The sequence below is a fragment of the Sorghum bicolor genome, chromosome 4 (genome assembly GCF_000003195.3).
Source record: "Sorghum bicolor cultivar BTx623 chromosome 4, Sorghum_bicolor_NCBIv3, whole genome shotgun sequence".
NCBI classification, from domain to species: domain Eukaryota; kingdom Viridiplantae; phylum Streptophyta; class Magnoliopsida; order Poales; family Poaceae; genus Sorghum; species Sorghum bicolor.
In genome coordinates this window covers 53,680,279-53,694,839 of record NC_012873.2, presented here as the reverse complement: position 1 = coordinate 53,694,839, position 14,561 = coordinate 53,680,279, and the positions used below count along the sequence as shown (strand labels likewise).

Sequence of the window (14,561 nt, the reverse complement as noted above, 5' to 3'; positions counted from 1 at the left end):
TAAAAAGAGTCGCTATGGGATTTATACTAGTTATTTTTGTTGAGTTTAATTAGATTTGTAGAAAATATTAACAATCCAAATCAAGTTTATTGTGAAAATATATTGAAAGATCTATCCAATGATAATAATTGTGTACCATAAGTAATAATATTGTTATATAGATTTGGTCAAAGTTAAAGATAGTTGATTTCTTAGGAAGCAAGAATACTCTTTTTATGGTTCAGAGGAACTAGTTTTTAATGTTCTAAATTTCTTTATTCAACATGGCATATATTTGTTACTTTACCATTTATGGGAAAATATAATAAAAAATGACCCGTCCCAAGTGAAGCGCTTACCACTACGTGAACATAGGGAATGTGCTGAGTAGGGTTAGGGCGTAGCTCTAAGTCATCCCCTCCCTTACCAACTAGGTTTGGATGCCATGGCATTCTAAATTCATACATCTCACATGTGTGATGGTATCTTGCAGAGGCTACAATCATCTTGAGACAAAAAAATAATATGCAGGGGGAGGAGAAATAGAGCAATAAAAGCTACTACTGAGGCGGAGGCTCTGTTGAGTAAAAGAAACATAAAAGAAACATAACTTTTGTTGGAAGAATAATGTTTTTGCGATCCTGTACCTATGGTATGTGTCATATCAACTTTTGTTCAAAACCAAATATTGATGTATGCCTGTGTTGGTGCAAAGTGAGAGTAAATTAAAGAGGGTGCAGCTTTCTTGTAAGTGCATAGACTTCGGCCATAGAAGGTGCATATATAAGAAAATTTTAGACTTTATTATTTAATATGTATTTTGAGGGGTCATATGCGCCCACAAGTACATATGTAGCTTCACCCCATACACTCAAACAAAGCTGGCCAAATGAATACCGTGTCAAGCTTTCTCTACCAAAGGGGAAGAATTTGTCAAGCACAATCTCATGCTATTATGAGAGTCTAGATGAAATCCTCAACAACAGTTCCTTTTGCACCATCCTAGTGGTTACGCGGGTTAATGATTAGGATGTGTGTGAATTTGAGGATTGTTATATAGTATGGATGGATGACTTGGTATCAGAATCGCCGCGTGAGTGCAGCATGAGTCAGGAAAGGTTGTACCAGATCATGCACCTAGCTAATCTAAGTATTGATGAATGTATTTGGCAACAAATGGTGAGAGGTTTCAAAGATAGGTCTAGAATAATCAATTTCATATTGACTAAAAGTAATAATGATGTAAGTAGTATTGGCATCTCTCTCTTTCTCTATCTATTGTTTTGCTTTTTTTGCGTTGATAGTGTTTTTTTTTAATATATGTTGCAGCCTGATGTAGAAAATAAAGCAAGTAATTTTGAGGCTGCCACTGTCCAGTTTGGACTTAATTCATCCAGTGTAATATAATAGCAAGCTATATTTCAGCAACTGAGCACTCTTCTAGTTCGTACGATTGGTTTAGAGCCCACCCGACACCGATAATCACAGTTTTTTCAGTAATCCTGTATTTCCTTCTGACGAGCTAAGAAACCTAGAGTTCTTGTATGTGCTCCAACCAACACAACTATAGGGCAATTGGCTCATCATCTTATCTCTCAATTAGAGAAGTCCACTAAAGCCGAATCAATTTGGAACATCATTCTGTTTGTAAATGACATGACGAAGACACGCCTACTATACCTAAAATAATTTTGCCATCTTTCATGATACATGCAAATATATTAGAAATCTTTTAGTTTATCAATCTTTCATGATACATGCAAATATATTAGAAATCTTTTAGTTTATCAATCTTTCATGATACATGCAAATATATTAGAAATCTTTCAATTTATCAATCTTTCATGATACATGCAAATATATTAGAAATCTTTCAATTTATCAATCAGCGAACAGAAAATAATTTCTTCTCTCAGCTCAGGAAATCAGCAGGTAACAAATATATTTGCTATCGGCAGTGTTTAGTGCATCAGCGTTGGCCTGACCAATCACAGACAAGAGCAAGTCACCAAAGGAACCAGGTAGCAACAATATACGTCAATTGCCAAATTCAACACGTAAATAGGACATATACTCGTGATCTCCCTCTAAACAGAGTTTAGATTAAAATATTCAACTAGTGACAGCAGCAGCAACCTCACAGCAACGACATATCAGATTAATGGGTACTTAGGTAATAATTAATTAAGATGCCACAATACTGTAGTATGGCCTAAAATCTGATCAACGAACCAATCCTTTTTTTTGCGAAAGAACAAACTTTATTAAGAATTAAGTAACATCCTTACAAGAGAGGGACACAACCCAGTCTAGAAAATAAGCAAAAAAACACTGACACCACCTAGACCTAGAAGCAAAACGTGCCAACTCATGCGCCAAATTATTCTGATCCCTACTAATCTTAACAACCTCTAATTTGCATAACTGACTATCGGTGTCATGCATCATCATGAAGACATTCCACAGGGCAGAACGATCACAACCCTTGCTGTGAAATTTGGCAACCACCATTTGACAATCAGATTCCAAGATCATCGGAGTTTCTGGCCATCTCAACCTATCTCCTCGGCCTCCTCAGCATCCCTGCAATAAGATAAAAAGCGCCAGACAGTAAGTTTTAAGGACCCTGTCAATCTCGGATCACAATCCCCACTATAGCATCACCAGACAACTGATTAAAAGTAGCATCAACATTAATCTTGAAGGAACCCTATGGTGGTAACACCCAACACTTCCTCCTCTGAATTTGTTTGCCTCTGAGTATTACTAGCCACAAACTCTGCACAACATTTTCCTTTGGAATCCATGTGATCAGGCTGTTGTCGGATATTATTCAGAGATGTCATATACCTGGTTAGAAAGGTGACTGAGCTGGCAATAAAAGGAAAGATATCCTCATGGATCACCTTATTTCGCATACTCCAAGTATGCCAAAAGAGCATGAAAACATTTGCCAATACCTCTCGAGTATTATTGTGAATCAGCATCATCAACCATTCTGGATCAGCCTTGGCTAAACCTGCTTTGACGGTAACACCCAGTGCTCCCTCATAGCCTGTCGTAGGGTCAAAGCATGTGGACAAGCCACCAAGGCATGGTAAACATCTTCAGCATATTGCCCACATATCTGACATACATCTTGCTGCTTAAGGTGGCGGTATTTCTTATTAACACGAGTAGGCAAACCATTGTTAACAACCTTCATAGCAAAAATGCTGACTTTGGATGGCACATCTACCTGCCACAATTTCTTCCATCCAGCACTGGAACTACTCCCAATATTACCAACCCCATAGAAATTCCGGACAGCTAGCCTGTTAGCACTACGAACAGAGAAATAACCCGTCTTCTCATAATGCTAGGCCACAAAATCTGGAGTCTCTTGAACACGCAACTTGATCTTAAAAATTTCAACAACATCACAAGGGAAAAAATACCTCTGAATAGCTGTTTCCACTGTCATCGATGAGGTGATGCACCCAGTGGCCGACAAGAGCACATAGGACCAATCAGTTTCAATCCATTACCAATCCAGTGAATGACGCCCTATTTTAGCAGCTCCAAACCATATTCAATAGCTCTCCATGTCTGTGACGCATCACCAGTCGGAGCCCGGTCTAATAGTTTACTGTTGGGGTAGTATTTAGCTTTCAACACCCTTGCACAGAGACTATCATGAAAAGCCACAAGTCTCCAGGCCTGTCGAGCAAGCAGCGCCTGGTTCATCAGGCGAAGATCCTTAAAACCCATACCACCCAAATCCTTCGTCAGCACCTATTTTTCCCATGGGATCCATTGCACCTTCCTTCGACCCTTTTCACCTCGCCACTAGAAAGCACGAATCTGCTTCATGAGTTCACCACACAGGGTTAGAGGAAGTTTAAAAACACTCATAATATAAACTGGCAAAGCCTGAGCCACCGATTTGATCAACACCTCCTTTCCTGCTGCAGATAAATATTTTTCCTTCCATGCAACCATTCTTTTGTGGAAACGCTCCTCGAGAGGTTGGAATAGCCCTCTTCGAACCCGGCCATTTGGAGTTGGCAATCCCAAATACTTGGCCTCAAACTCAACTCTTTCCACTCCCAAAACTAGGTAGCAGTACAAAATAAGGAGTTCTCGGCTTATAAAAACTGGATTAGATGCAATTCGAGTAGCAGTGACACTTAATCCATAGCAGTTTAATCACGCATTCCACGCAGATCCATAAGAATCCTGAAAATAATCTTCAAGATGAAAAATCTGATGGGATCACCATCTAAGGTTTCTCAAGCGGCGGCTCAACAGAGAATAAACTCCACAAAATAATCCAAAACTGAAATTACAAGGAGCGAACAACTCCCTAGTATATGCACGCAGGCATAGGTTAATTAAACTTTGGAGTTGTAGAAGTGTATCAATATAAGGGATTTACAAATTTGGTCAGGATAAATGGACCAAGAAAATTACTCTAGATTCACCCCTAATGAACTACACTTGATATGGTTGAGAGTTAATTTTTTTAATAAGCTCTAGTTGAGTTAGACAAAACCTAAATTAGCATTTGCATTGCATTGGGTGTTTAAGCACACTCCAACACACGAATGTTTTGGCAAATCGAAGTACACCACGACACGGCGCTTGAGTGCCTGACATCATCTTTTAGTAACGTTCTCGAAATCCACCGAATGATGCCCTCTTTGATCTTTTGTATATATGTGTCCAGATAAGGTTCCTCCCTAATCATGATAATGATGTTAGTTTAGCTTTGGCGAATTGGCATGGTATCCTCTTCTGTTTTTTTCCTTCCACTAGCTTTCCCAACTTAATTAAGGTCCTGTTCGAACCTATTAGCACTAAAAATTGGATAGCTAAGGACACCCACAATGGTGCTAACTTTTAGCACATAGCTTTTAACATGGATAACCCTACATGACATTCTCACATCACCTTGAAATATGTGCAAGAGCTAGCTCTTAATCTCTTTTATTAAAATAGTACGAGAAAAATCTTAGAGCTAACTTAAAAGCTAATTGTTGGAGCTGCTATTAATTTTTTAGCTAGCTATACTTTTAGTAGGATCCATTTAAATTCACGTGCTAATAAATGGATGGATAGCAAGTTAAAGGTATCCCTACACTATCAGCAGCTATTACGGCTATTAGCAATTCTAAACCTGCTAATAGAGCTAATAGTTAGTAGTCCCTTACTAATAATTAGCAGGTTTATTAGCAGATATATTTGGATCCAATAGTATGATTTGTAGCTACTAATTTTATAGTGTTAATAGATCTAAGTAAGTTCTAAGACGTACTATATGTATGGCTATTTAGAAACCTTGTTCTTAATTTCTCTCCTTCTTATGTTTACCTTTTTTTTTAAGAGAAGCGATTCCATTTCTACTGACAGCCGTGTAAGGAAAATATAGAAGTTTGGTACCAGCACAACTAACCACTTACATAATAGACTTACGTTTAACTTTCATAGATCCTTGATACCCAGCCTTTTTACTCTAGCAAATGTTGGTCCATTTCACAAGATGGCCACTTACTCCATTTAGTGCCACCCCATAAAGACACTTTTGATTTTATCCAAATTATTAATCACAACTTGTGTAAAAGATAGAAGGAATGTTGTAGACGGGCCTCGTTTGGCATGGCTCTACTTCACTAGTGAAGTTGTTTCTCGGGGCATCAATTCCATAAACAGCTCTATCAGTAGAGCTGGAGCCGTTTTGGTAAATCGTTTGACAAAACAACTCTTTTCTTAAAATGTGCTCTCACAGAACACCACTTAGGATAAGGTGGAGCTGGGAGAAGCCACTATTTTTGGCTCCATCGCACCCCAAAACTCTGTGAGAGCATATTTTTAGGGGTTTTATTGATGGAGCCATTTTATTTTATCCTATTTGGCAAAAAACAACTCCAAACAGCTCCTGAAGTCGCTGGAGAAGCCCTGGCAAACGGGCCCTTACTCAGGTTGGCATTGATCAAAGTTGACCTGTACCACTTTCCCTTTTCCAAATATTGAATCTTTTTGCAATTTTTTTTAAGATGGGAGAGCCAATCCTCGTCGTTAACTAAATCATGCGTGGGACTACGTATATTTTGAGAAAACAAATGTAAAACACTTGGTTCGGTACACTGTACTTGGCTTGTTGGCTGGAAGATTAAGCCCAACTTTATAGGCTACTCTATCATCTTGAGACAACACCTTTTGGTTTTTGCTACTGCCGATTGTCGTGCAGGACGACGAGAAAGAAGGAAAAAAAAACATGCATGCCACTTCCCTCCTCGTCGTCGCTGGTCAAGAGACAAGATCAGGTGGAGGAATCAATCACGCTGCCAGCTGCACGCGCGTGGCCACAAAATTCTCCCATGCGCTGTACTCAAAATTTGGATTGGAGAACTCAAAATTGGTTGATTTGACACTAGTGAAGATTGGAGAAGTAATGGAAGTGTTTAAGGGAACTTGGCCGCTTGAGCTTATCAGCTGAATTTGTCAATCATTTAACAGTATTTTTCTCTCACAACAAATCAGCCAACAATATTTTTTGTCGTGGCTTATCAGCCAAATAAACAAACTTGTATGGTTAATCTCCTCTTCAAGGATATTGGAGGTGATTTGGAGGATTTTGTCTTGTAAAGGATCAACCATCAATCCCCTTAAATCCTGCAATCCTCGCAAAACCGAACAAACACCAAGTGGAATTAAATCACTTACACGTCAAAATTCACCTTGTTCTCTTAAATTCCTTTGCGGAGATGATTAACCAAGCATGGACTATATCTAGATATATACATAATATAAAAACCTATAAATAAATCTAGAAAAAAAAACAAAACAACTCAGGCCCCTTCGCAACAACTCACTGGAATGGAGGGAACTGAGGAGAGTAACTAAAAAGCCGTCAAACTCAGGCCAGCTTGAAAACAGAGATCTGGACACGAAAATTCAGTTTGAAAAATCCCAACTTTTTCTCCAGTATTGCCCCCTGCTTTCCCTTCTCCGGTTCAACCCCCGCCAGCGCGCCCTCTCTCGTGGGGACAACTTGGCGACCGTCGCCGCCGCCCTAGGCCAGGTGCCCACGCTTTCGTCGGTCCCTTCAACAGCCCTTCGCCGGCGACGAGCAACCACTAAGTATGCGCGCTCCTCTTCCCTCGTTCCCTTCCTGCTGTGCGAAACAGGGTTCCCGAAACCTATTTGGATCTGATCTAATTCCAAGTGTATTCATGTGTTATGCCTACTAGCTTCAGTTTCTTTGCAAAATTATTGTGTACCCCCATGCCCTTTAAGGCTTGTTCGGTTGCTCTGGATTGAGTCACTGGAATGATTCCAGTTGGAAATTGTTCACTAATTTGTATAGTTTTGAAAAGCTGGAATAGTTCCTGGTTCCAATCCAGGTAATCGAACACAGCCTTACTGGGTCCGTCCCTGCTGGATATGAAACTTTTTCCAAAAAAACTAAAAAAGAAACCGTGGGTGTTCGTTGGATCCCATGCCTTATGAGTCTACAGATCCATGCTTGATGGGTCATTTATATGAGTCTACAACAAGGTAATCTTAGCCCATTTGTTGTCCTTCACTAAATGGCACTAGGCACTATGATTTTCTTAATTATGGTACAGACCTTCTGTAGTAAGTTAGCAGGTGATCTATATGTCGAATCGAAGTGTCCCCTCCAATTTTTGTATGATCAATATCAGCTTGTAAGGTTCTTTTTTTCTTGAACACCTAGGAGAGGCTGTGTATCATTGTATTACTAGAAGAACAGAGTTCCAACACACACACACCCCCTCAGATAAAAGGATTACATGTTTTTTTTCGCGACCATATTTCATTAAGAGAGAAATAAAGGGATTACATACACACCTTTAAAAATGGAAAAAGGGGCGAGCAGACCTACAACCTAGTTATCCAGGCTAGGGCTGTGATAAAACAGCCCCATAGCGCCTACCGTACTCCAGAGCTGGTACTCCTCATCAGCAAGGTATAGGGCTCTGGAGCCTTGGTGTAACTTCATTAAAAACTAGTCATTCCTGTGTTTCCAGAGAGTCCATACACCTAAAATGATTAGGGAATTTAATCCTTGTTGGGTGGGGCCACTCAGAGTCTAGCTAGCTCTGCACCACCAATGATAAAAAAAGTTCTTCATCAATTGAGGAGAAAGGATGGCAAGGCTGTCATGGGCATAAAGAGGGGCGCCGTAGGGCGCAAGTGTCCTAGTTGGGCCTTAAGCCCATTAGTGTTAATTAGTGTCTCTCTTAGTTATTTGTCTATAGGAATAGTATCATATTGTCTAGGCACAAGAGGTGTTAGTCCTATGTACCTTTTATATTCAGCCCATGGGGCACAATGGAAAGGAAGCAATGAATTATGAAGAAACAATTCTAGTCTCCCTCATTCTCTTAAGCTCTTGGCAAAGCATAAGGCCTAGTTATCTCCCAAACATCCATCTATGATAACAAGGACACTTGCGCCCTACGGCGCCCCTCTTTATGCCCATGACATCTCCCCCGCCCTTGGAGACCCAGCTCGTCCTCGAGCTGGAGAGCTGACGCGAAATAGGGTTAAGCCTTTTACATCTCGGCTTCCCCTTTTTATTGAAGACTAAAATACAAGGATATCCACCTGGATCCCATGGGAAGAGCGCCTCTGCTGGCTTCATGTAGGCTGAAGAGTGGAGTGTGAAGCAGCTGGCTCTTATGCTGAAAGTGTCTAGCACCACGGCAGGCACAAGGATGAATGAGATAGCCTTTGATGCCTGATGCTGGATGCTGATGCGAGGTCGCTGCACTGGAAACGCCCATACTTAGACCTCCACTGCAATTGGAGCCGCAGGCCGTATCGGCGAGTCCGAGTGGATGAACACGTACGACAACGTCGAGCTGAGGAGCATGCGTATCTGCCGCACCATGCGACGGACAAGCATTCCGCGCACTGCTGCCTGGAGGCGCACCGTTGCTTGCTCCTTCGATGCTTTTGTGGCACGAAGAGCCTGCGCTCGGCGACGTGCCAGGAGTCCCCGTGCTGCTGCCTGGAGGCGTACAGCTGCCCGGCGTTCACGGTCCTCCTTCTCGAGACGCACCCGGAGGCAATCCAGCTGTGCGGTCATCTCCGCAAGGCTGCGCAGGCAGTTGTCGACACCAAGGGATAGCCGGTGGAGCGGATTGGGGCGCAGAGTTGGTTTGAAGCGCCGCTGCAGGAGCTCTGTGAAGCGACGCCATGCCGGGTATTCATCTTGTGTGACTTGGCGGAACCACTCGCGGACATCAGCTTTCAAATTGCGAGAAGCTAGCCATACCCGTTCTTCCACCATGATGCACTCCCGGCGGAAGTAGAGCTCACACTGGTTGATGAAGGCCTCCGGATCAGAGGTTCCATCAAACTGCGGGAACTCCATCATGTACGGGCGTCGACGGGTCGAGGTCGAGCTGCTGGATCGGCGGCGAGGGGTGAAGATGGAGGCGCGGCGGCTGGGGGCTGTGGTGGTGGATGGCCGTGGAAGATGGATCGGGATCGGAGAGTTGGCTCAGCGGCTGGAAGTGGGGTTGTGGCTGCGCGAGATGGTGTTGGGGATTGGGCTGTGGTGGTGGCGGCGCGTAGTGGGGCAGCTGCGGCGGCGTGTTTAGGGTTGAGGTGACGCTGCTGCTGGCTGCTAGGATCGGCTGATCTCTTTTTTTTGGAAACAAAGGGGATCGACGAGATAGTTGCTGTTGGCGGCGGATGATGGAGATGGAGGCGCGGCGGCTGGGGGCTGTGGTGGTGGATGGCCGTGGAAGATGGATCGGCCGGCGATCTGGATTGATTTTTTTTTGATGTGGAGGATTGGCAGCAGCTGTGGATGGATCGACAGACTCGTGATACCAGATGTTATGATAGATGGATGTTTGGGAGATAACTAGGCCTTATGCTTTGCCAAGAGCTTAAGAGAATGAGGGAGACTAGAATTGTTTCTTCATAATTCATTGCTTCCTTTCCATTGTGCCCCATGGGCTGAATATAAAAGGTACATAGGACTAACACCTCTTGTGCCTAGACAATATGGTACTATTCCTATAGACAAATAACTAAGAGAGACACTAATTAACACTAATGGGCTTAAGGCCCAACTAGGACACTTGCGCCCTACGGCGCCCCTCTTTATGCCCATGACAAAGGCCTACTCTGAGGTGGCAAGTGAATATTTACGCTAGTTTAGGACATTATTAATGATGTAAACAAAAACTAGTTTTTTCTTGTGCTTGGTGTACGGTGTACCTAGCATTTTCATATACACAGCAAAAGAAAATACAATACTATTGTAAATACTAGTGCTCAAATTTATTCAACTTTCTGTTTGCTTATTGAATTATCTTTTCTTAATCATTTTGATTTCCTGTATATTTTCCTACTTTACTTCAATATTAGTTCAGATTTCAGATTACCAACCAACAATAAAGCAAATTATGAACATGTCCTGGTCATATTTTTAACTTTTATAAGTAGTAAGAGTCTAAGAGAGATTCTTGGAGGGTGAAAGAGAGGAGTAACTTGTTTTATTAGCCAGTTGCTGCTTCCTGTCAAGCCAGTAAATTGATAAAGGCGTGTGCAGAAGTCAAGTCAGGCTGCAAAGCTGTAGAAATGGATTCATGAACCTTTTTCTATTTGTCTATCCCTATTGAAGTGCCCCTTATGCCATGTCATACAACATTGACCTGGAACTTTTGTTCTGCCATGGAGTTTTCCATGTATGTTCATTGTTTTGGTTCAGTAATCATATACTCCCATGATACTATATTTTTTTCTCATGTCAATATTTCAAACATGCCTAAATCATATTCATATGGTTAATTTCTATTTCAGTGATAATCATATAAATGCAACAAAACATGAACACACCTTGCCCATATTTTAAGAAACAGTAAGAGATTCTCAGAGGGAGATGGAAGCAAAGTAATGACTTGTTTGACTACCCTGCTGGCTGCTGCTGCTGCGTATAAAGCCAGTAAATTGATAGTGGAGTGCCAAAGCTAAGTCAGGATGCGAAGTTGGAGAAATGAACTCATGAACCTTTTTATTTGTGTCATTCTTTATTAGTCTTGTCCTTATTCCATGGATAAGACAAGTAACTCTTACCTGAACTTATGTTGTGCCATGGAGTTTCCAAGTAGGCTCATTGCAGTGGCAGATCCAGAAACTTTTAGAAGCCCAGGCTATTCTCATTTTGCAAAAACATATTTAAGAAAAATACAATGTTCTCCATTGTGTCAAATAAATTTTCTCTTTGTGCTTCGCCGCCGAGATCGGGTGGCTGCTCAGGGTCAGGCTGTGGGTTTGCCACTGGTTCATTGCTTCTGGTTTCATAATCTAAAATTCTGAAACTCCATGAGAATATCTTGTATTTCCCTGTCCACCAAGTCTTTCAAGTTTCAACTGTAAATGATACATCCTATAGTTTGCATATGAACATGAATTGCTGAACTTTGTAGTCCATGAACAAATATAATGATATTAAGCTTTTCTGCTTGATCGCATTCATTAATCTGCTCTTTTGAATCACAGAATTGCTATTTGCTTCAGACAAGATTGTACTTTGTGAATAGTTTCCAGCATCTGGAGATTTGGTCCTGATGCAATAGTTTCCAGCATTTCCACTTCATGCCACATACCATGCTTGCATCCTGAAGTTCTGATCCTCATTATTTTGCCAGTCTAATAATATTTTGTGTTCCGGTATTAGCATTGGCTTGGGGCTGCCTCTGTTATATACTTGTTTAATATTTGCAGACTACCATACTCTGCTTATGTATTTTACACCATGAATCAGGTATTCTTAGCTTTGAAGAAACAATCACCTTAATAACATGTTTTTTTGACAACATGATGCCTGTAGCTATTACCTACTTACTGTTGATAGGAGTATGTTTTTGATTGACGAAGGTCCAAGAAAAATCCTTCCTAGCCTTTTTTTCTTTTGATCCTATGCACACTTTGCTCACACTATTCTGCCCTTTTTTTTTGTTTCTTGGGATTAGCAGGAGCGTAGGATGGCAAAGATTAAGCCAAAGGCCTTGCTGGCACAAAGCAAAGTGAAGAAGGCTCCTAGCCAGATCAGCGTGGCTACTATCGTTACCTACATGATCCTCGGCATCCTGGTTGTATCCTCTGTTTATGCTGCCTACAAATACTGGATAGGCAAAGGACCAGTGGAGGCAGTGGGCATCGAGGGGAATTAGTCCCCAACTATGTAACTGGTTTTGTTGTTGTATCATCCAGTTGGATAGTTTTGGTTGTTGCAGTGCAGTGGTAAATGGTTTGATGGAACATGATAGGATTACGGATCCTACCAGGCACACTGCGCAGGTTGTATGGGTGAGAGCAGTGGCGGAGCCAGCAGTTTTAAAGAGCCTGGGCAAACCAATTATCCTCTATGCTATGTACACATGCTGACTTGCTAACCACACTTTACTCCCTGAGTTAGCTCCTTGGGTTTACCGTATTTGCGGCAGGGGAGCCCGGCCAACTGCCCAGGCTAGACGGGCCTTGGCTCCGCCCATGGGTGAGAGGGTGGTGGCCCTGGACGGAAAGCTCGGCGGCGGCGCTCCACCGCCGTGGTCGAGGGAGAGGAAGAGAGCGGGGGCGCAGAGAGGCAATTAGGGCAGAGAACTCCCGGCTCCCTTCAGGAAGCCGGAAACAATAATATGTTTCTGCTTAATTATCTCATAGAGTCTTACAAATATATATATAGCCTTCTCCTAATAATTTACAAATCACCCCCTAAATAATAATAATATTCCTAATAATAGATATAAAGATAACTGGGCTTGCAGCCCCCCTCCCAACGTCAGCCTAGCCCTGGGCAGATCTTCTCCTATATGAGATGCCGGTCATAACATCTCTTCCCGCCTGCGCAAACAGCTCGTCCTCGAGCTGGAAGTCGGGAAAGGAGGCGCGAAAGTCGTCGAGAGGCTCCCACGTAGCATCCTCAGCCGGAAGACCCTGCCACTGGATCAATATGCGCCATTCACCACGGCGCTGCACAGCACGCAGAGCACGGGCCGGAGCCGGAAGCAGCCGACCATCCATGGAGGGCGGGAGGACACCCTGAACGACCGGAGGGTCGCAGCGGTGCTGCTTGAGGAGGCCGACATGGAAGACGTTGTGGATACGGGCGCCGTCGGGCAGCTGGAGACGGTACGCCACCTGGCCAATGCGCTCCAACACCTGAAAAGGCCCAGCATAGCGAGGGCCAAGCTTCTGCTTGGAACGCAGGTCCAGGGACTGGGTAGAGCGGTGCAACAAGCGCAGCCAAACCTAGTCGCCGACCTGGAACTCCACGTCGCGGTGGTCAGCGTCGTAATATTTCTTGGACAACTGTTGAGCTTGAAGAAGACGTTGGCGCACCTCAGCGAGCATTTCATCACGGTCCTTGAGTAGGCCATCAGCGGCCTTAGTGCGAGCAGTCCCCGGGCGGTACGGCAAGATCGACGGGGGAGGACGTCCATATACCACCTCGAACGGCGTCGCGCAGAGGGCAGTATGGAAAGAGGTATTGTAGCAATACTCCGCCCATGCCAGCCAATCCACCTAGGAGCGAGGACGGTCGCCGGTAACACAATGAAGATACATCGCGATCACCTTGTTGACCACCTCAGACTGGCCATCCGTCTGGGGTGAAAAGCGGTACTCATCCGCAGCTTGACGCCCGCCATGTGAAAGAGATCCCGCCACACGTGGCCGGTAAACACGGGATCCCGATCGCTCACAATGGACGTCGGAAACCCATGGTGCCGGACGATGTTGTCGAAGAAGGCGCGGGCGACGGACGTAGCGGTGTAGGGGTGGCCGAGCGCAATGAAATGCGCGTACTTCGAGAATCGGTCGACGACAGTCAAGATCACTGACTTGCCGCCCACCTTCGGTAGTCCCTCGATGAAGTCCATGGAGATATCGGCCCACACCTGGGTCGGCACCTCGAGAGGCTGTAGCAGCCCCGCCGGCTGCAGGGTCTGCGTCTTGTTGCGCTGACAAGTGGCACAAGCACGCACCCAGTCCTGGACCAGAGCGCGATCGCCCGGTATGTAGAAGTCGTCGCGAAGGCGGTGGAGTGTTTTCTGGACGCCCTCGTGGCCCGCTGCATGGGCTAGCTGAAGCGCCTGGTGTCGGAGGTCCCCCGTGTCCGGAACGAAGATGCGACGGCCATGCAGCAGTAGGCCACCCTCCTCGCGCCACGGGGCAGCCAGAACGCCGTCCAGCAGGCGGCGCCGGAGCTGCTGCGCGTCGGACGCGGACGCCGTGGCGCTGCGGATGGCGTCTAGGAAGGCAAAGGACGGCTCGGAGATGGCCGCTACTGCACTCCCTGGGGCAGCAGCAGGGGGAACGTCGGCGTCACGGCGGGAGAGTGCATCTACCACCGTGTTTCAGACGTCCCGGCCGATACTCCACCGTGAAGTCGAAGCCGAAGAGCTTGCTAATCCACTGGTGCTGCGGAACGGTGGACAAACGCTGGTCAAGCAAAAATTTAAGACTGTAGTGATCCGTGCGAACCAGGAAGGGACACCCCCAGAGGTAGGGGCGCCAATGGCGCACTGCCTGCACCAGCCCAATCAGCTCGCGTT

The 14,561-nt window shown here is 44.4% G+C and overlaps 1 long non-coding RNA gene across 1 annotated transcript; it reads left to right on the top strand.

The window, feature by feature from the left end:
* On the top strand, window positions 6,845–12,385 carry LOC8072594. The gene is made up of 2 exons (XR_002451758.1): window positions 6,845–7,101; window positions 11,982–12,385. It is a non-coding gene; the product is annotated as an uncharacterized LOC8072594 (long non-coding RNA).